General features: G+C 37.7%; 1 pseudogene across 1 annotated transcript; it reads left to right on the forward strand.

The window, feature by feature from the left end:
- Positions 1-369: 369 nt before the first annotated feature.
- Positions 370-2,018, forward strand: LOC147366028 (zinc finger CW-type PWWP domain protein 2 pseudogene; annotated as a pseudogene). Its single transcript, XR_015133150.1, has one exon. The product of XR_015133150.1 is annotated as a zinc finger CW-type PWWP domain protein 2 pseudogene (transcript).
- Positions 2,019-23,058: the final 21,040 nt, after the last annotated feature.

Consider the following 23,058-nt stretch of genomic DNA (forward strand, 5'->3'; position numbering starts at 1 on the left):
TTCAGTGGAGATTGCTAATGGCAAGGAATTAGGCTGTGGTCATAATCGAGGGACTTATGACCTACTGTTTTAACTCTTGATAAAATGATTCACAAATCAGTGTTTGAAAACCATTGCGTTAAAAGCATGGCATTTCCAGGGACAAACTAATATATTACCTCATCATGAATGAACAAATACAATTATCGAAAGCCTGAAAGATATATTGTAGAACCACAACCTTTAGACATATATTTGTATATAATTAATTATATTGTTTACATTAATTGCATAATATGTATTATATATATTTGTATTAGTTAATTGGAGAAGGAAATGGCAACCCACTCCAGTATTCTTGCCTGGGAAATCCCATTAACAGAAGAGCCTGGGCGGCGGGGTGGGCGGGGCGCGGCGACGCGGGAAGCGGAGGCGCTGTGGGGTTAAATGCACTTACGGAAAAAGGAAAATTTGATAGTAAGATAATAGAATGTTGTAATATGGCAATGGATTCCTCAGTGGAAAACAACATGTATATAAACAAAGTGTGGGTTCAATGTGAGAATGAAAGTTGTTTGAAATGGAGACTGTTATCAAATGAGGATAAAGCCAAAGTCAATCACAGTGAACCATGGTACTGCTTCATGAACACTGACTCAAAGTACAATAAGTGCTCTGTTTCTGAAGAAGACTTTCCTGAAGAGTCTCAGCTTCATCAAAGTGGATATAAGATCATCTATTCACAGCTGCCTCTTGGAAGCCTGGTTTTGGTAAAATTAAAGAATTGGCCAAGTTGGCCAGGGATACTTTGCCCTGACCCTTTTAAAGGGAAGTATGTGACCCATGACCTGGATGGAGATGTTGAACAATATCACGTAGAATTCCTGGGTGATCCACATTCGAGAACATGGATAGATGCGGAGTTTGTCGGACATTATAGTATCAAGTTAAAGCCAGAAAAATGTAAGAAAAATAAGTGGTATAAGAGTGCCCTACAAGAAGCATACCTCCTGTATGGATGTTCTCATGAGCAAAGGCTGGAAAGATGCTACCTGTCAAAACAGGACAAATCCAAAGCAACTGGCAAAGTTACTGTGGTGGCCAAGAAAAGGGTGCAAATTTCCAAAAATAACACTGAAAAGAAAAATCCCAAATTTAGAAAAAGGAAAAGGAAAGCTGTTTTAAAATCCTCTTTTGAAAATGTTTGTTCAGATGATGCCTTATCAAAGGAAAACATGGTTGTCTCTGAGACAGAATTTTTAGTGAAAGAGCTGGAGCAAATGCTAGAGCAAGCCCTGGAGCACACAACCACCCAAAGGGAGTTTGAAGAGGAGTGCGGGGAGGAAGTGAATACAGGAGAAAAGTTACCTAAATGTGGCCCTGAAGTTCCTGCAGGCAGCTCTCTTGAAAACCACTGTGAAGAGGACTGTCTTATAATTGATGGGCGAAGGTTAAAGGCTGGAGAATGTATTGAAAATATAACTAAGAAGTTTAAAGAAATAGATGCTTTGATGTCTGAATTATAAGGCATTATAATGCCCTGTCTTATATAGGGCATTATAAGATATTTTCAAAAGTTAATTATAAAAACATTTACATCTTTACATTTGCCCAAAGTTAAAACTTAAAAATGTTTTATGAAACATTTTACCAAAGTTGTTATTTATAATAACTTTCTACTTTGTATTTTGAGAATATCCATTGTTTTGAGAGAGAATCAGGTGGTATTTAAATTAATGTTGTAATTTTAGAATCTGAGAACCCTGATATTTATATTTGTAGATTTTTTTCTTGTTTGCCTTAATTTTAAAATAGTTTATGAAACTTACTTCACAAATACATGCTTTATAATGATTTAATTTAGATCCTTTGTTCAAGTGTGGCTAACTTAAAATGACTGCTAATGCTATTATAATTCTTACAAATAATTCAGATCCAATATTCTTAGAGAATGTATATTTGTAGTAGAAATAAGCTACTGCAAAATAAAAGGAAATAATAAAAAATAAAAAAAAAAATAAAAAAAATAAAAAAAAAAACAGAAGAGCCTGATGGGTTACAGTCCATGGGGTCACAAAGAGTTGAACACAACTTAGCAACAAAACAACAATAGGTATTAGTTAATACATATTAATTAGCTAGATATTCAATATTATATACATCATGTATAATGGAAAATCTGGCCCCTTGCCCAAAGGGTGTCATATTTTAGGAAACAAGGTAAGGTTCATTTGTGGAAAACAATTGTTTGTAAACTCATAGACTAATTTAAGTGGGCTAATTAGCTATGTCCAAACAAAACATTAAGAACTGTTTTAAATTCACAAAAATATTTCATCAATTTTAGAAAAATATGATTTTGGTCATGGAAATACATGATAACTATCTAATAAACACAAAAAATATAATCCTTATATTAAATTATACTTTTGTACTCTCCAGGACTTGGTGACTTATAAAGGAAAAGAAAGATAGAAAAAGTTGTTTCTACTTGACCAGGATTCTGTTTATTCTCTTTATGTGCAGATATAACTAATAAACCTAATGTCTAGCTTTCATTTTTATCTGAATATGGACAGATGGGCAGTTTTCCTGTAAGGGTAAACTGGTATATACATGTACAAACTGGTACATGCTGCTGCTAAGTCGCTTCAGTCGTGTCCGATTCTGTGCGACCCCATGATGGCAGCCCACCAGGCTCCCCCGTCCCTGGGATTCTCCAGGCAAGAACACTGGAGTGGGTTGCTATTTCCTTCTCCAATGCATCAAAGTAAGAAATGAAAGTGAAGTCGCTCAGTCATGTCCGACTCTTAGCGACCCCATGGACTGCAGCCTACCAGGCTCCTCCATCCATGGGATTCTCCAGGCAAGAACACTGGAGTCCATGGGATTTTCCAGGCAAGAGTACTGGAGTGGGGTGCCATTGCCTTTTCCAAACTGGTACATACATACACCAAAAAGTGTCTAGCAAAAATTTAAGAAAGATGAATTATTTCAAGTTACTTATTTATTTCTTAGATTACATAAAAGCAGAAAAGATATATGTATCAGGTCATCTAGGTACTTGTTTGGTGCCATGATAGGATTGTAAAATGCCCATTTTAGACTGAAACACATTTAAGTAGATGAAGTTCATTTTCTTTTTCCCAGTTAAGCCTATGGGAGGCCTTGGTGAGATTTTCAAAGTCGATGTCTAATTTCTTAATCATAGGTTAATTATGGGATGAGATAGGCTTTAACAAGGTATTTTAGGCAGTGCCGTCTCATTTGTTTTGGGCAATACCTCACAGAAGCCAGCCACAAAATCACAACTCCTTCCTTTTCAGTCCTTAAGTGTTACTGAAGAAGGAAACATCTTAGATTCCATTGATGATCTACCCCCAAAGAAGCTGTCTTTGCCATTGTCTTTTGCCATTACAAGACGGCAAATTTTATGGGGGTGTGAAACACTCACAAACCTGCTTAGTGGCAGCCCTCATGAGTGCTGGATGCCTTTTTAAGACTCTAGGTTGCTTATCAGACTCCTGACATCCTCAACAAGTAGAACAGAGTAGGTCTGGGTCCCGGGGTCCCCTTGTTGAGAATGAAAGAAGCAGCCCTTCAGCCTCCATTTTCCCTACAAGCTGTTTGGAATCTTTTCATCTTTAGCCTGCCAGAATGTTCTACTTTTTATTTCTCCTCCTCCTTGGATGATGACTGTGGGCCCCAGGTGCCAAACTGTGAAACATAATTGTCTACTGATGGTGACATCTGGTTTGTTGGCAAGCTTCTTCCCAAGTTTTTTTTTTTCTCCCAGTGAACAAATGATAGCTTAGAGCTGGGTAATAATGACGCTTTGTCTCCTCACATGTTTGGGCCAGGTTTATTTCAGACTCGTTAGCGTATGCTAAGAGTAAACTATGAACCAATGATAACCCTGGCTGCAAGTTACTCTTCAGAAAATCTTGCAGTCATAATTAGCCTGGAATAAATTCTACAGCTGATTTTTTAGCAAAACATTTTTCTATCTCCAGGGATGCAAAAGTAAAGATTTTTGAGTCATTTACAAGGGAAAAAAATCTTTTACAATTAAGTGTTAATCCAGAGTAGGAAGAGGTTCCTTTTGTGAAAATGTCCCCAGAGATAAAATTTACAAAATATTTCAGAATTTACATAATATGTATGCAATCCAGATATTCTTTGTGCTTATTAATGTACTGCATTCATTATCTATACCCTTTAATATTTCAAGGCTGTTTATGTCCAATCACATTATCCATATCTTGGCTTAAAATCTCATAAAAGACTGAAGAAAAATCATGAGTGCTTACAAAAGACAAAATAGTTATTTAAAAGTAAAATTCAAATATTATCTTTTTATGGAATACAAATTTCAAAGTATTAACTGTTTCAATTATTGAAATTTGACCCTAATTTTTCCAGCCCTCTAATAAGCAGTCTGGGCTTCTCAGGTAACACAGTGGTAAAGAATCTGCCTATCAAGGCAGGACACACAGGTTTGATCTTTGGGTAGGGAAGATCCCCTGGAGAAAGAAATGGCAACCCATTCCAGTATTCTTGCCTGGGAAATCCCATGGACAGAGGAGCCTGGCAGGCCAAGAGTTGCACATGACTAAGTAGACAGACAAACAGACAATAAATAGTCTGTGCATATGTCTTCAAAGAAGGAAAACTATATACTACAAAGTTCAATACTGATAGATTGGTAAGTTTCTATTTGCTCAAATAGCAAGTCTATCACTTAATTCTTTTGTTACAGAATAGATAAAAATCACACTAAAAGCTATGCAGTAGTTGATGATACTACCATGAGGCCTTATTTTTCTACAGATAATTCTTAAGGATTCAGAAAATGTAGAATGTCAGACCTTACCACTGATGCATTTGTGAGATTGTATTTGCCTAAATTTCATTCTAGTAAATATTTATTATGCCAGTTCTGCAAAGTCTAGAAAGCAAATACAATGATTCAGTTCAGTTTAGTTCAGTTGCTCAGTTGTGTCCGACTCTTTTCGACCCCATGAACCACAGCACGCCAGGCCTCCCTGTCCATCACCAACTCCTGGAGTTTACCTAAACTCATGTCCATTGAGTCAGTGATGCCATCCAGCCATCCCATCCTCTGTCATCCCCTTCTCCTCCTGCCTTCAATCTTTCCCAGCATCAGGGTCTTTTCCAATGAGTCAGCTCTTCGCATGAGGTGGCCTAAGTATTGGAGTTTCAGCTTCAACATCAGTCCTTCCAATGAACACCAGGACTGATCTCCTTTAGGATGGACTGGTTGGATCTCCTTGCAGTCCAAGGGACTCTCAAGAGTCTTCTCCAACACCACAGTTCAAAGGTATACAATGATTAGAAAAGTCAATAATCAATTTTATCATTTTCTAGCTTTTAGGCTTAACTTAAAAGGGTCCAGAACAAGATTTAATGTACAAACCCAGCCCAGGTTTAAGTAAAGGCATAGTTGGAAGTACAATCCATTTCCAAAGAGGTGGGCAGATTTTCATAGGAAACAGACTGGAGCAGGAAAAAATAATAAAGCGAGAGGTCACAATACTCAAGGGGAGAGATAATAAGGGCAGACGAATGTCTTGGTTGTGAAGCCAAGAAAGAGAATAACTTTAGAATTATAAATACTACAGGAAAGAAATGCAAACATGGCAATTGCCTGGAAACAGAAAGGAAAAGGGGAACATTTTAATGGATTCTAAAAGGAGACTTTAGGGGGAAAAAAGGCATAAAAAGATGATGTCGTAAAAGTAGTGTTGGAATTTTAGAGAAGCCAGGCTTTAGAAGAATGAATGTGACTGGGGTTTCTGGGATTATCCCTGAAATAGCCTTTATCTTCTTCCTTGAATCTCTGAATGATTTGAAAACAGAATCTACACACCTGTCTTGAGAAGGAAATGGCAACTCACTCAGTATTCTTGCCTGGGAAATCCCATGGACAGTCCTCTTCATGGCATCACAAAGAGTCAGACACAACTGAGCGACTGAGTACGCATGCTCACACCTGTCGTGATCTCACCATTCACTTCCTGTCCTCTCTTTCAGCTTCTCTTATCCCTGAAGAGGACTCTGAGAAAGGCTACCCAGGCTTCTTTCCCAGGGGCTCTTTCTCACTCAGTTCCCCCGTGGCCATTGCTTACTAGTAACACCGGGGCATGGTTGTCCCCTCAGGTCTCTGTGGCTCTGCTGTTTCCCTTCTCTGGCTCTTCTTCCTTCTGCCTCTCAGCCTCAGTGTCATCACCTCCCTTCTCTTTTCACTCCTGCACACAGCTCTCTTATGCAATTTAAGATGTCAGACACGCGGTGAAGAGAGGCCCATGTCACTGTCCTGTTCAGACTTCTTTTCCATGCTCCACCCCATCTGACCCACTACACTCTCTTCCTGGATGTCCCCCTGGTATCTAAAGCTGAAGGGGTTTAAAAGAGAATTATTTCCTCCTCAAAAGATCTGCTTCTTCTCTTATGTTCCCCGACTCTGCTATTAGCATCATTGTCTTCCTAGTCACCCAGCCTCAAAGAGATTGACTGTCTTAGATTTCTCCCTCTTCTTTGCTTCTAGATTCAATTGTAAAATAGTTCTGCCTTTGCAGTACCTCTCACGTTCATTGACTATCACTGTCACCACTCCGTTGAAGCTTTTGGAACAATAACTTTCTTGTTATTCTCTCTGACTCCAATATCTTGTGTACAATGTACTGATAGTGTAATATGAATACTTACTGAATGAATAAATCATATCAATTTTCATTTGATCAGCAATTATTTAGCCAGTGCCTGCTATGGGTTAGACAAAGGTCCATGGAGACAAAGAGATAATCATGGTTCTAACATTCAAAAAAATTTACCAAGTGTTTCTTTAAAAGAAGAATTCTGAATTTCTATCTGCTTCCTTCACAGACAAAAAGATGGAGAAATTTGGTTTTATTTATAGAGAAATACATGCAGTAAAGACGAGCTTGTTGATGACAACATTTGTCAAATAATGGAATAGGATATTTTACTTGCTTATAGAGTCTCATTTCTTGAAGGTTTTTAAGAATAAATTTGATTATTTATGAAATAAGCACTAGGTTCAGGACCAAAGCAAAATCATGCTAATTAGAGTCACTGCACCTCTTGATCCATTTACCTTACTCTGTCTGTTTCAATAGGCTTTCACACTGCAATCCCTGTCTGTGGGTGATCTCTAAGTACATTTGCTGGACGCAAAGGCTTCTATTTTCTTTGCCTGTTGGTAACCAGAGAAGGATGTGGATATTGCTCAAAGAGAAGTAAGTGGCTGTAAGACTCTGTTTAAAAACCCGAAGTTTGGAGTTTAAATGATGTTTTGAATAGTTCATTATTGAAAGTATACTTCTGCTTTTAGAAAATGCTCCAGTTCTGCATCAAAAGCAAGCTGCTGATTGCTCAGGAAAGGATGTGGTACCAGGACGAGCCAAGTGTTGATTATAAGAAAAGGGGAAGACTTCCAGCTAGTTAATGAGGCAACCTGCTAATAGTTTTCTGATTGGAAAAAGTGATCAAGGCCTTCCCTTTAGACAACAACATCATTTGATTCCTCTCTCTCTCTTATCATCAGAAGTTTGGTGCAATACAGTGGGATGCTATAGAAGGAGTCTGCATAGGATTTGCCACTGAATCTAGGGTTGAATTCCTCTTCTATTCACTGAATGCCTGAACAATGCTGAGTAAACTCGCTGAGTTTCAGTTTCCTCACTTACACAATGGGAATTATAACAGTCACCGAGTTAACTCAGTTGTGAACATTTCAGATATCAAAGACTACCATGAACAAAACACCTTAAATTACCTATACAAGTATTAACATTATTTTTTTGATGCAGAGAATCAAAAATTAGCATTTTTGTGTGTGTAAGGAATAGCAAATAGCTTCATGATCATATTCAACGGTTTATTTAATTCCACCCTGAATGGGGATTATTTTTGAAAGTAAATTCCAATTTACTCATGTGTTATGCTCTGAAATCCATTTGTAAATTAGTTTTTGAAATGCATGGCATATTTTCCTGTAGAAACAATGATACAAACGATGGTGAAGCCCCCAGAACACTGGAAATACTACTTTAGCCAAAGTAACTGAAATGTTAGGCTTTTTGCAAGTGGGTCCCAGACCAAACCACTTTGCAGTATCACAGTGTAGTAAAAAGAGGGATTTCAGAGACTGAGGACTTATTTGTGCCTCTAAAGAAGGCTGAGCACAGAAGAATTGATGCTTTTGAACTGTGGTGTTGGAGAAGACTCTTGAGAGTCCCTTGGACTGCAAGGAGATCCAACCAGTCCATTGTGAAGGAGATCAGTCCTGGGATTTCTTTGGAAGGACTGATGCTAAAGCTGAAACTCCAGTACTTTGGCCACCTCATGCGAAGAGTTGACTCACTGGAAAAGACTCTGATGCTGGGAGGGATTGGGGGCAGGAGGAGAAGGGGATGACAGAGGATGAGATGGCTGGATGGCATCACTGACTCGATGGACATGAGTCTGAGTGAACTCCAGGAGTTGGTGATGGACAGGGAGGCCTGGCGTGCTGCGATTCATGGGGTTGCAAAGAGTCGGACACGACTGAGCGACTGAACTGAACTGAACTGAACTGCTGCTTTGAACATGGGACAAAGGACTCTTGGTGCCTCAGATAATGGTTATGTCCACCCCACGTCCCCAGGACATGATCGAAGGAACTATGTGTTAGTCGCTCAGTCAAGTCCAGCTATTTGCGACCCCATGGACTACAACCTGCCAGGCTCCTCTGTCCATGGAATTCTCTAGGCAAGAGTACTGGGGTGGGTACTTCTCTTCTCCAGGGGATCTTCCTGACCCAGGGATTGAACCTGGGTCTTCTGCATTGACAGTCAGATTCTTTACCATCTGAGTCACCAGGCAAGCCCCATTGCTTGGAATATCCACACACCTGTCGGTCCTGTACCCAGCACACACTGCACTATGGGTCCTTATGTCCTCTCTATTAAGCCTACACTTCCTGTCTGGATTGTTATGAGTGCCTGAAAACAAATTCTTTAAAAGGGTAAGTTTTGTGGTGAAATCCTTTCCGCTCTTGCAGCTCCTACAGTAGATCTCTTTTTCTATAAGAAGATACAACCATTAGGGAATGTTTCTATCATGACTGTTAGAAACTCCAGGTCATGTGATGGAAGGGCCAGAGAAAGTAATTGAAGGGCTTAGCCAGTCTGGTCCCTCCCAAAAACTTTGTGAGTAGGAGACTCCTTCTTTTAGCATAGGACAAATGGATACATAGTCAATATTTTCAGTGGGAAGTTTCAGTGAGTTAGAGGTCTCCATATCATATTCTTTGACTGCAAATTCTTGTGTTATTTTAATAGAGGGGATATTTTCAATTTTGGGGAGAACAATCAAGTGAAAGATAAGCTTGTTAATCTCAACTAATTCTGTTTCAATAATAAGGTACACTTTTGATGGCTATCATGGTTTAAAATGAGAGAGAAATATCTTAAAAGATAACATTCCATGATGGGACAAACATATTTATCTTCTATATCATGACTTTAAGTCAACAGATATAGGAGAGAAAGGTTTGTGAAAAATCCATGGAACTAAGAATAACTGGGCCAATATTTTCAGTCTGCATGATATTATCATGATGGCTAAATGGTAGAAACTTCTAAGTTCCCAGCTCCAGCACAGTTACAGGATCTGTGATTGTGCAGGTTGTGCACTGAACAAAAGAGGCTCATCTGGATGTTAACAACACTGAAACTGGCACAGAACTGAGTTGGGAGGAAGAGACACTTTCTTGCTATTTGCACAGAAGTGCCAAATATGCTATCTACTCTGTTTGGCTATGGCCAAATGCCATATTCATACACCTAACTGCCAGTAGAAAAAAATTGCCTCCAAAGGATATCTTAGGGGAATTAGTGCAACCAATTCCATTAATCGATGTTTATTCTTCACTAGAGTTGACATTTGACGTTTTTAATAGGGAAGGAGGAGGAAGTTAACCTGTTGAGTGCTTATGATGTAGTTGGCATTGTGCTACTCTGTTGAAGACTGCTGAATCATCGCTTTAATCAAAATGGGCAAAGGCAGTGGAAAGGAATATAAACAAATAATAATTACATTATAAATGGCTTAAATTAGCATATGCTTTTTGAGTATACTTTATCATATTTATCACAACAGCTCTATGGAAGGCCATACTATCTGGCAGGTAAGTTGTAGAGATGATTGTGACTCATAGAGATTTACTAATTAATTTTACCCAAGTCTCCTGACCCTTAATCCTGTGCTCTTTCCATCACACCATTAAAAGGCAGATTTAGGTATTGATGGAAATCTGTAGGCTGATTCTTGGAGTAAGAACTAGTGTGTGTGGGTTGGAGTTGGTAAGGGAGAGACTGACATCGGAAAGGCATTCATCTCTGAAAAAATTAAGTCAACAGAAATAAATATCAACTATGACTTGGACCAGAAAACAATACAAATAAACAGAAGAAAACAGCCAGACATGTTTTCATAGCCTAGGGAGAGAAGAAAGGAATCTTAGAACTTTTTGTACAGCAAGTATCTTAAAAAGGAGGTCTTGTCAAGGCAAGGTGGGAAAAGCTAGAAAAAAATAAACACAGATTCAGTTTCAAGGCAAAAAAGAGGGCCAGACATTAAAGCAAAATACATATTTGACAATTTGGATGATCTTTCCAGGACACTACAAGAAACAATGAAAGCAACTTGACCTAGGTGATTGTAACGTTTGTTTTCATAGATCACTTCATAATCATGAAGTGATGATTCAAATGAATCATGAATCAAATACACACCTAAACCATCTTGAAATCAGGGAAGACACCACAGTAATACATAATGCCCTGAAGCAATTAAGTATTTCAATCGGTGTGTAAATTCAGCTCATCAAAAATGGGCTTAGGGAAAAAAAAAACAAACCTTGAATTAATTGTGAATCTCAAGCAGATTTCTCAGAAACCCATTACCTTATTCAATTTCAATGTGCCCCTTCCTCATAGCTTGCTATAATTCTAATTACTTACTAAATTGTAATTACTAAGTATTTCATGTATATGAACTTTTGATTAGTACCCATCCTTTCCTCCTGCCTGATCACTTAGCTCAGTGATGGGCGGGAATGCTTTTGGGTGCTTACCATCATATCTCCATACCTGACACAGTGCCCAGAACAGAGGAGACATTCAGTATTTATTGCATAAAATGGCAAATGAGCAAATGAATGGATACTTTTAACTGAATAAAATATAGGCATAAAACTTTCACAAAGGCAGTATATCAATGTTGTATTTAACAAATGATTAGAGAAACTGAAAGAAAACCAAGGAAAATGGAAATTGAAATGATATTGAGATAAAAGCAGAACCTGTGGTTCAGCTGGTAAAGAATCTGTCTGCAATGTGGTTCGATCCCTGGGTTGGGAAGATCCCCTGAGAAGGGAACAGCTATCCACTCCAGTATTCTGGCCTGGAGCATTCCATGGACTGTTTAGTCCATGGGGTCACAAAGAGTTGGACACAACTGAGCAACTTTCACTTTCTGCTAAACCATTAGCCATTCCCTTTGGATGATTTGATTTCCAATTCAGTTTTATTATTATAGAAACAATGGATTATTTGAGAACTGTATTTCATCAAAAAATCGTGCTTGTTAAAATCCAAAGTCTTTTCAACGTGCTTGCTGATGTTAGTAGACCCAGCCTCTTTCCATCTGTTTTTCCATCCTTTCCATCCTTTAATCCAGCTCTCTTTCTCTCCTTCTATTCACTTCTCAACCTGTCGTCTTTCCATCCATCCATTTTAGCACCCACCCATCCTTCAGTTCATTCATCCTTCTATCCATCCCTTATCCAGCCATTCATCCTTCCATCCATCCTTCCATCCATCCATCTGCCCATTTATCCATAATCTCTGTTTTCTTCGCCTCCAGCAAAAGTCAACTGCTTGCTGATGATCAGAAGTATAAATAAATAGCGTTGGAAATCAGGGACGCATTTTTGTGTGTAATTTCAGGCAAGTCAGAGAATGTGTAATTACATCATTTATTATGGTCCTGGTAGCCATCTAGTTTGTTTATCATACTGTAGCTCCGAACTAAACACAATCAGTTATAATTATCAAGCTTAATTCAATAAAATTTTCTATTTACCATTTGCATTACTAGTATACATTATGGAAACTGCCATTTCAGTTCTGAAAGTATATTAAATCCATCATCTCTTTCCTGATGGAAGGTTTATTATTAAATTTAGAGAAGATTTACTGACTTCTGCAAATTTTGAGAGCCATATTTTTTTTCACTTTTCAGCTTCATAAAAATAACTGATTCCTTTGTGTAGTGCTTTACAGTTTGCAACACATTTTTAGATCCATCATCCTTAATTCTCAATTAAAAATCAAACTCAATATTTTGCATATGTTTTGCCGCAGTTCTCATTTCATCTCAGGTAGGCCGGTGGACCCTCACTCCCTCCCGGGACCTGCCCCAGTGCTGTTTTCATTAACTTTCCCCTGGTGTTTGTTTGGATATGCAGATGATGATGAAGTGCATGTTGTTCTCATTATTCCTGCCTCAGGACGTGGTGGACCACCATCTGCAGATGCCGTGTAAGTGATCATCTTGGCACTGACCCATATGCCACCTTTGTAGTCATGAGTATTCTATCCGAGAGATGCCATCTGGTTTTCAAGGAAGCTGGAGGAAAAGTGGGGGTCTATGTTTTACCACTGAGATGCGTGTTCAGAGAAAAAAAATGGAACATTTTCCACTCCCATTAGGGACAAAGCATCAGCTGTTGTGTTCTTTGTATCAGATTTTCTCCTAGCTTATACCTTTGTTGTTAGAGTTGGTTTATCATAACTGTTAAGAGGCCCTTTACTCTATGGAGTGGAGCTGGGATGTGGGTTGAAGAAAGAAGAGGTGAAAACTGCTCCAGTCACAAACCTAAGTATCTTTCATGATTTAGCCCAATGCGCTGATCACGAATTTTTAGTTTTTTAGTGGATGATGACTCTTTCGGGTTAACATCTTTCTTTGCTAAAGTTTTATTCAGAAATAATTTCAAATTACAGAATCCTAAGAATTGTACAAAAAACTACCATACATTCTTCACCCAGTCATTAGCGACTTACATTCTAGCATATTTGTTTTATATATATTTATCTTGAACAATTTGGGAGTTAATTTTTTTTAATTTGCCCCAATTACTCCTAGATACTTCCATGTATATTTCTTAAGGGCAAGATATTCTTTTATATAACAACAATGCAACTGTCAAATTCGGGAGACTTAAAAACATAAAACTATTATCTAATATGCAGTTTAAATTTTTAAGACTTAAAAACCAGTGCTAAAGTTACAAAAAATTCTCCACCATGTTTCTGCACTTAATCAGGTTGGTAAAAATTTTTATAACCCTTCTTGGCCTCTTCTATGGAAACTTGACAACTTTTGAATGCCCAGTACACTCATCCCAACTTGTAGCACACAACACGTATGGAACAAATAGAGAAACACTGTACACTGGACTCTTTACGGACCTTATAGAAAGAAGTTCTTCCTTTGTCTTACGGAGCATCTATTGCATTTGGGCACAAGTCAGTTTCTTATTTCTTTTTCTCTTATTTCTTATTTTCTCTTTCTTTTTTGGCCCCACTTGTCTAGTGCAAAATTGTAGCTAAAATAAGACTCCTAAGTGTTTCATTTATTTATTTACTTTTGCCTTAACCTCTGGTTTCTCTTCCCAGCCCTTATTCAAGGAAGCAGTCTTGTCTTTAAAATGGTCTCTTCTCACTGAGAAATTCACCCACTCTTTCAGTGATCAAGCTCTTTCCCATAGGATAAGATTTTAGATGAACAACATGTACTCTTTAGACTCCCTAGGACAGCATCCTTGATTTTCTGGACGTCTTCAAAAAGAAATGCATAGGGATAAGCATTATTTATAAAGGTATCTTTTTCATAATCAACAACTATTCATCTCTTCTATTAGCAAGTTTATCATCACAAGGAGGGAAACTGGCATCTGAAAGCAGTGGCAATCAAGAGTCCTGAAGGAAGATTGCTTTGGGGGGTGCATAAATTCTTACCTAGTTCCAATTTCCTTATGAATTTTCTTGGTTTACTGCATATAACTTTATAATTTGCTTTCTGTTTCCACCATTTATTTATTCCCATCCTTTCTAATTTATCCAAATAAAGGTCTTAAAACTGCAAGACATAAAGATGATTCATTCCAAATATTTTCTCTATTTTTTTTGCACTGACAATAGCTCCTTTCGTATTTCAAAAGGACTGTTTTCCTGTAAATACCTTTTCTTTTTAAAAAAATGGTGAGACATGGAGATAAAAGACCCCAATTTGGCAGAGTAATTAGTTGGTCAACCGCTTTTTTATCACATAAATTACTTTTCTGTCAAGTGACAACAAATGTAATTTGAACTGAGATTAATTACATAATAATTATGCTTAACATAATTGGTTAAATAGAGGAATTTCTTGTGAAATGGTAGATTCTTGAATTTATACAAATAAGACCAGATGGTAAACAGCTAGTTTTAATTAAATTAGGTTTGATAATTATAGATGATTAATTTTAGATTTGTCTCAGATTAGAAAGGCTATTTAAGGAAATTATTTTTGGTTTTTTCAATAGGATGATAACATATGATGATTATAAACCATGATACCTGGGATCAAATTAATAATCCTTTAACTATACTTTGATAAATAAGACTTTAGTAAAGGTTACTAAGAAAAAAATGATAGGATCTCCTTCCTGGGAGGTCCTGTGTATAAGAGGTTAGGGGGTTTTCTTCACGGGTGGGGGAGGGGCAGGTAGAGGGTAGATGAAGTAAATGACTTTCTGAAGATAGTTCTAATTCCTGAATGTGATGACTAAGCCAATATTGTAGAAAAATACACGTTGATGTATCAGACCAGAAAAACAGCTTTTGAAAAGGATGTGGAGAGCCCACAAATGCATGTATTGTAGAAAAAGGGTTTTTCTCCACATTTCCTTTTCATTCAGAAGGTATTTTCACATGGCTTCTCATGTGAGCTCTGGCACAGAAGTCTGTCAATTGCTTCTAAGCACAGGATCCCTGTGTCACTCATCTGTGAAGAAGTCTGAATTTAAAAGTGCAAAAAAAGATAAGCCTGGCCCACCGAGGGGCGGCCCTACACGGAGGCGAGTCATTTTCATTCTTCATGGATGACTTTTGATTGTGTTTGTTTGTTTGCTAATTCATTTATTCAGTCACCAAGCATTCACTGCATTCACCATGCAAAACCCTGTGCTGGCTATACGGTTTTATTGTGTGCTAAGTCGCTTCAGTCGTGTCCGACTCTTTGCCACCCTATGGACTGTAGCCCACCAGGCTCCTCTGACCATGAGATTCTCCAGGCAAGAATACTGGAGTGGGTAGTCATGCTCTCCTCCAGGGGTCTTCCTGACCCAGGGATTGAACCCAAGTCTCTTAACATCTCCTGCATTGTCAGGTGGGCTCTTTACTACCAGCACCACTTGGGATGCCCAGCGGCTTTATTAGGCACAGGCTTTCAAAATAAAAAACTGTTAATGCAAAAGCTGGCTTTCTCTATTTTGATGATGTTTATATTCTTCTAGCAACATATCTTTAGCTGCTTTTACTATTTCCTTTAACAGGAAAGCAAAGCCCAGCTCTAGCTCAAAATCAACCCATACTGAAGTGGCCTGAATCTTCAAGTGGCCCAACCTGGGGAACAGAAGCTGAGGCAAAGTGTCTAAATGAAAAACACACACAGAGCCACGTGCTTGTGATCAAACCTGTGAGGAGGGGAGGAAAGACCACCTGGCTGCCTTATGGTACCTGTGCAGAGAGGTGTCCCCCACCCTCCATTCAGGCTGGGGGATTAGACTCTGGCTCATTGACTTGTAGCAGACCAGATCTTGACAGCAACAGAAATTCACAGTGAAAATTATACTGGTCATTTTAAGCAACCTGAGATTGGATGAATGAGACCAGCTAGGATAGTATTTTTGTGTGGGATTAGATCCATTCAATCAGTCAGGTTATAGACCAGAGGAACACTTTCATGAGCACAAAATTGGAACAAGAGTATTGGCTTTCTATTTTTAATTATATTCTTGGTTACACAAGTCATACTTAAGTATTGTGGAGGAATTATAAGACATCAAGAGGAAGGAAGAAGAAAATAATCACTTTTAACCCTACCATCCAGCAATTACCACTCTTAACATTTTGGAATACATCCTTCTAGATGTTTTTTCTATGGGTATCTATTCTTTACTTTACAAAGAAAAAAGACATTTGGGTATATGCTATTAATATTTCATAATAATTTTTGTTGAATAACAGATTATGAGAATTTTTATGTGTCCGTGTATTTACTTCAGAATAACCACCTTGATGGGAGCAGGGTATTTTAGAATATGACCTTTAGTTTATTTTGTCAATCCTTTATTTCTAGACTTTGAAGTCTCTATTTTAAGTTTTTACTTAATTAACCCCCTGGTCCACTGTTGCTGAGTTTCTGTTCAGAGAACAAGGGCTTTTCATCTGAAATTGGATCACCCTCTGGGCAGCATTCGTGAAAAAAGCAAATCTAAATTCTAATTCTTCTCTCCTGCATTCATTCCCTTCTTTACACATTCAATTGCCAAATGACTTTAAGTTATTTTTATTGAGTAAATTTTAGGTTAATTACCTTGCAGTGACATAAAAATAGCACCCTAATTTAATCAATAAACTCTAATACTTAACATCACATGAACTAATAGATTATAAGAGAAAAGATGTCTTAGGTCAGTGATTCCAAACCTTGGCTACACATTAGAACCACTTTAAGGGGCTTTGAAAAATCCCAATACCCTGGACTGCAGCCATGAAATTAAAAGACGCTTACTCCTTGGAAGGAAAGTTATGACCAACATAGATAGCATATTGAAAAGCAGAGACATTACTTTGCCAACAAAAGTCCATCTACTCAAGGCTATGGATTTTCCAGTGGTCATATATGGATGAGAGAGTTGGACTGTGAAGAAAGCTGAGTGCCGAAGAATTGATGCTTTTGAACTGTGGTGTTGGAGAAGACTCTTGAGAGTGCCTTGGACTGCAAGGAGATCCAACCAGTCCATTCTGAAGGAGATCAGCCCTGGGTGTCCTTTGGAAGGAATGATGCTAAAGCTGAAACTCCAGTACTTTGGCCACCTCATGCGAAGAGTTGACTCATTGGAAAAGACTCTGATGCTGGGAGGGATTGGGGGCAGGAGGAGAAGGGGATGACAGAGGATGAGATGGCTGGATGGCATCACCGACTTGATGGACGTAAGTTTGAGTGAACTCCGTGAGTTGGTGATGGACACGGAGGCCTGGCATGCTGTGATTCATGGGGTTGCAAAGAGTCGGACATGACTGAGCGACTGAACTGAACTGAATTCCCTGGTCTCACCCCCAGTTAAATCAGAATCTCTGGGTGTGGGTCCTGGGCACAGTTGGTATTGTCAAGCTCCCTAGGTAAATACTATGTGCAGCCAAATCTGAGGATCCCTTTTGTGTATCAAGTGCCCTTCTGTTTCTGAATGTGTAATCTTTTTTTGATTTCTCTGAATCTTTGAATCAAACACTTACCAAGGGTTAAGAGGGGAAGGGATAAATTGGGACATTGGGATTGTCGTATACACACTTCTATATATATGTGTATTATATATATAACAGGTAACTAAGAAAAACCTACTGTATAGCACAGAGGACTCAGTTCATTACTTTGTAATGGCCTATACGGGAAAAGAATCTAAAAAATAGTGGACATATAACTGATTCACTTTGCTGTACATTTGAAACTAACACAATATTACAAATTGACTATACTGAAAAAAAAAAGAAAAAAGTGATGAAGTTGGGATGTTGAGACTGATCTGAAGTGGAAATTGGCAGATGGAGAGGCAAGTCCAGTACAAATGCTTCTTCCTTCCTTTGAGGCACAGGCTGGGGACGTTGAGGGACAGCATCTGGCTCTGAAATCCATGGCAGCCTTGCCTTGCAGAATGACTAAGCTGTGCTCTTGATAGTGACCAGAGCAACCCCGGCAGCAACAGCCTGTACAGTCGCTGAGTCACTGAGTGTCCACAACGGCTTGAGGAGGCTGGTCCTGTAAGCATTCCCTGTATTAAAAAGTAAAGGTAAAGAGCACACCCTTGGAGCCCAATATCTGTTGGCTGTCCAAGTTCGGCCTTCTAAAGCTGTGGAAACCCTAGGAGGGTGTTTAACTTCTCTATGCCTCACTTTATACACATAAAGTCTCTACATTTTCTGACGCAGGCAAACTACCCTTGTGGGTAATTTACCAATTGTACATATTTCCATTTCTAGGCTGTTTCATTCATTCTTTAGAAACTGTGAATAGACGAGAACTGTAATGAGCAGTGGGTGTCCACAGTTCAGACAATTTAAAAGCCAGTGAAATTAATAAAAGGGACATCAAAGTGTGCTTTTGCAATCTGTGAGAGGAATGGGAAATTGCATAACACCTCGTGTAGAAACTGTAATAAGACAGCACTAAGTGACAGCAAGTTTGTGATCACCTCTGGGTGTCCATTATGGAGTTTAATGAATCTCTTTTAAAGCATCATTGTCACCAGAGGTTTCTTAGAGTGGCTCTCAGGCTGGGACACAGGCAGAGCTGCCCTCGCCCTGGTTCCAGACTCACTTCCCTTTTGTATGGCACTCGCTCTGAAGAGCTCTTTCCCTGTTATGCATCTCCTAGCACAAATCTAATTCTTCCCCTGCCTTTCTGTGTGTTGAAAGCTCTGTCCTCCCCATGTCCATTTTACAGCCATATCAGTTATGTAAATCAGCACATCTTCTTGGATTGATTTTCTTTGTAAGCCAGAAGCCTGTGGTATTTCTGCCTGGGAGTGTAATTTGAGCTGTTTCATTGTTGAATTTTTCAGAGGCTATTTTAATTTCCATACGGTAGGTCTTCTTTCTTTCAATTGTCCCAGATCTCAATCTGTTTCTATAGAGAATTGATTCTGCATTGATAATAGCTTTACTTACAGTATCTTCTGGAGTTTCCAAATGCTAGACTTAGTAAGAATAAAAGGCATGTATGACATGACAGTTTTTCAACACTTCTGGAAGAGACTTAATACTTGAAGCCCAGAATAAAATTACCTGTCTGGGAATAGAAAATTGAGAACACAATGATCATTGCCTTTTCATCATAAAAATGTTAAAAGATGAAATATAACAATGCCACTGTATTGCAAATGATCTACATCTAATAAATGTAAGAAGAAAACCTTTAAACTAAAATAGGGAAATTTCATGGCATACTGTGCTTTTAGCATATTGAAAAGTATAAAGCAGTTACAAAGTAGTAATCTAATATTTTATAGAAATGTAAAGTAAATTTATTCAAATCTTAAAAGCACCACGAATTTTCTCCCCATCCTAGATCAAAACTAAAATTCAAACAAGTTAGTTTATTAGAGAAATACAGGTAAACTTATTTTTCACAAAGTGGGGAAAATATTATTACAAGGATATGTGTCTACATCTCTTTACTGATTTACAATAATTCAACAATAATTGCCTTACAGGTTATTAAGCTCACTTTAATAGATATACATAGTAAATTGAAATTTTATACTTACTAAATCAATTTGCAATTTGAGTGTCTTATATCAAGCCAGTTTACTCTATATTTGAATACAGAAAGATTAAAATTGTCATCTGTTGGCAAATAAATTTATTTTAGAATTATAAAACTAATTTGAAATTTTTAATGGATTTACCCAATTAATTGAAAATGATCTAACCTTTTTTAAAGTATCTTCTGCAATGAAATATTCAACACTAGAAATTTCAATTAAATTAATTTAAAAATAATTATGTTAGTTGTGAATAAATGTATTAAATGTTTACACATAAATTGTGAATGTTAGCTTTACACTGAGAAGTTTTAGCCTTTAAAAAATAGTTATATAATTGCATGCATTAAGTACTGAAATCACCCATTGCACAAAACTAAAAATTATTTTCCTTATTTAAAATATAGAAGGAACAATTTAGGGTAAAATTTTTTAAACTTGTTTTAAATTATGATCAAAACTATAAGAAAAATATGAGTTATAAGGCAAAGAATCAATAAAGGTGACATATTTTAATAATGTAAATCAGATGTATGCAATGAATGGTATTCATATTGACTTGTTTGCACACAAAAAACAGGCATAAAACAAGCAAAACTCTTAAATTCAACCAACTACAATTTTATATAAATTCATGACTCTATGTAGTGGATGATGCAATATATATTACATTTAAAAGTAATTGATTTCCTGCAGAAGTATCCTCTACTTCCCCCCTTAGTCTTCCTGATCTCTTGAACAAGTCATTCTAGATATATGAGTTTTCCAAAGCATTGAAACGTCATTGTTCAATTGCCAAAATATCAAAACTTAGGCTTTTATTTAATGGAATTTTTCTTTTCCACTAAGGGACAAAGAAAAGTGCAGAAAATTATATAGCAAGCATCAATCTAGTCACACATCTAAATTTTTAAATAAAAATCTTTCCCCATATTGCCTGCAGAGTTTATTAAAGAAATAAAATCTTACAGATCCAGGCAAAGTCCACTTTGTAGCTTCCCCATCTTATTATTCTCCCATGATTCTCCCTCCTCATAGGTAATTAATGTTCTGATTTTTTAATGCACTTTATGCTGATGCACTTACCAGCTAATAGTTTATACTGTATCTACTTTTCTACAACCACCTTATAATTTTTTTGTTCTGCTTTTCCTTTTAAAATGTGAATAATTCTAAATGTGAATATTCTTGTGTAAAAGATATGTATATCTGAATATACATATGTCAATTTGAAAAAGATCATGTATTAATATTTGAATAATTTTCATAAAACATTCTGTTTCCCCATCTAAAGTGATTGGAGTAGTTTACCTTTTTATCAACATGAAAGAGTGTTCCTATTACTTCACATTTGTGCTACCACTGCAGTTGACTAAACTTTTTAACATCTGATGGCTGAAAAATGGGATTTAAAAAATTGGATCTTTGTTGCTGAGCAGGCTTTTCTCTACTTGATACAAGTGGGGACTACTCGCTAGTTGTGATGCGTGGCTTCTCATTGCAGTGGCTTCTCTCACTGTGGAGCACAGGCTCTGAGGTATGGGCTTCAGTAGTTGCAACATGTGGGTTCAGTAGTTGTGGCTCCTGGGTTCCGGAGTACAGACTCAATATTTGGGACGCACAGGCTTAGTTGCTCCTCGGCCTGTAGGATCTTCCTGGTTCAGGGATCAAACTCATGTCTCCTGCATTGGCAGATGGATTCCTTACCACTGAGCCACCAAGGAAGTCTGAGAAATGGGATTTTACTGTGGGTTGTTATTTATGTTTTCATGATTACTAATGAGGTGCTCTGTCTTTTCATATATTATTTTGGTGTTTTGTGTTCCCTCTTCTGTGAAATGCCTATTTAGATCTTTTGCCCAGTTTGCTACTTGTATGTGTAATATATACATATATTTATTTATGGCTTCTTTATATATTCTGGGTACCAATCCTTTGTGGTATGTAGGAATACCAAGTTTGGATGAATTCGTTAGTAGTTTATGGTTGGCATCCATTCTAATTGGTGATGTTTATGGTCCATATAGTCAAACTTATGTTTTTCCAGTAATCATGTACAGATGTGAGAGTTGGACCATAAAGAAGGCTGAGCGCTGAAGAACTGATGCTTTCAAATTGTGGTGCTGGAGAAGACTCTTGAGAGTCCCTTGGACAGCAAGGAGATCAAGCCAGTCAATCCTAAAGGAAATCAACCCTGAATATTCATTGGAAGGACTGATACTGAAGCTGAAGCTCCAATACTTTGTCTACTTGATATGAAGAGTCAACTCATTGGAAAAGACTCTGATGCTGGGAAAAATTGAAGGCAGGAGGAGAAGGGGGCAACAGAGGATAAGATGGTTAGATGGCACCAACTCAATGGACAGGAGTTTGATCAAACTCCAGGAGACAATGAAGGACAGAGACTCCTGGTGTACTGCAGTCCATGGGGTCACAAAGAGTCAGATGTGACTAGACAACTGAACGACACAACAAACAATGCAATACTTATTGCTAAATCTTTTGAATAAAATTTTTATTTATAAGTATAGATACTTTCTTCTGGTTGATGCTTTATCTTTCCACTCCCCTTTTCAGTTTCGTTTGAGGAACAGAAATTCTTAATTTTAATGGAGTCAAACATTAATCTCTTCCCATAAGTTGTGCACTTTTTATAACTTGTTTGAGAAATCTCTCCTTGCTCTTTTCTCATAAAATTATATTCTATTTTTTTCTGTGAGTTTTTAAGTTTTGACTTTCACATTAAAGTCCTTAATCCATGTGAAATTTATTTCCTGTATACCATGAAGTAGAGATATATTTTCAGCCTTTTCCATGTGATTAATAAAATCATCCCAGCCCTTCCCTCAAACACTTTCAAGTTTCAACCCAAGTGGCCCAATCTCTCTGTTTCACCACCCATTAGCTCTCTTTCTCTCAGTGGTCAAATGATCCCTTCTCATGGCCACCGTGACCACATCTAATTGACCACTCCCACTTTTACTGTAAGTTCCACTGATTTGTTGCCATTTCCCCCACCTCTGCCAACTCTTCCTCTCTATTGTTTCTTACTTTGGGACTCATATCAAAAGATTCACTGTTAGAGACATTGGCCACTGGTCAAGAGATTTCTTTTGTTATGTAGTATTTTTATAATATATAGGCCTTGGTCTCTTGAATTCCTCATTTATTTTGTGGTGTTCAGAGGTTCCTTATAGTCCTATCCTCCCTTCTTCTTTTGACTGCTTTTGGAAAGTGATGGCTTTATTATAATCACATCCAACAAATGGAGAACAGATTTAACAACACACAGTCAGACTTACTACCCTTTACGCTGAGTGACTGGTTGGATCCAAATGGACCTGAAGAGGTAAGCACACTTTTCACTGTGGAGCCCCTGGCATGTCACTGACTGAGAGACG

The sequence above is a fragment of the Bos grunniens genome, chromosome 9 (genome assembly GCF_055505025.1).
Source record: "Bos grunniens cultivar Pamir isolate PY7600 chromosome 9, Bosgru_T2T1.0, whole genome shotgun sequence".
Taxonomy (NCBI): Eukaryota; Metazoa; Chordata; class Mammalia; order Artiodactyla; family Bovidae; genus Bos; species Bos grunniens.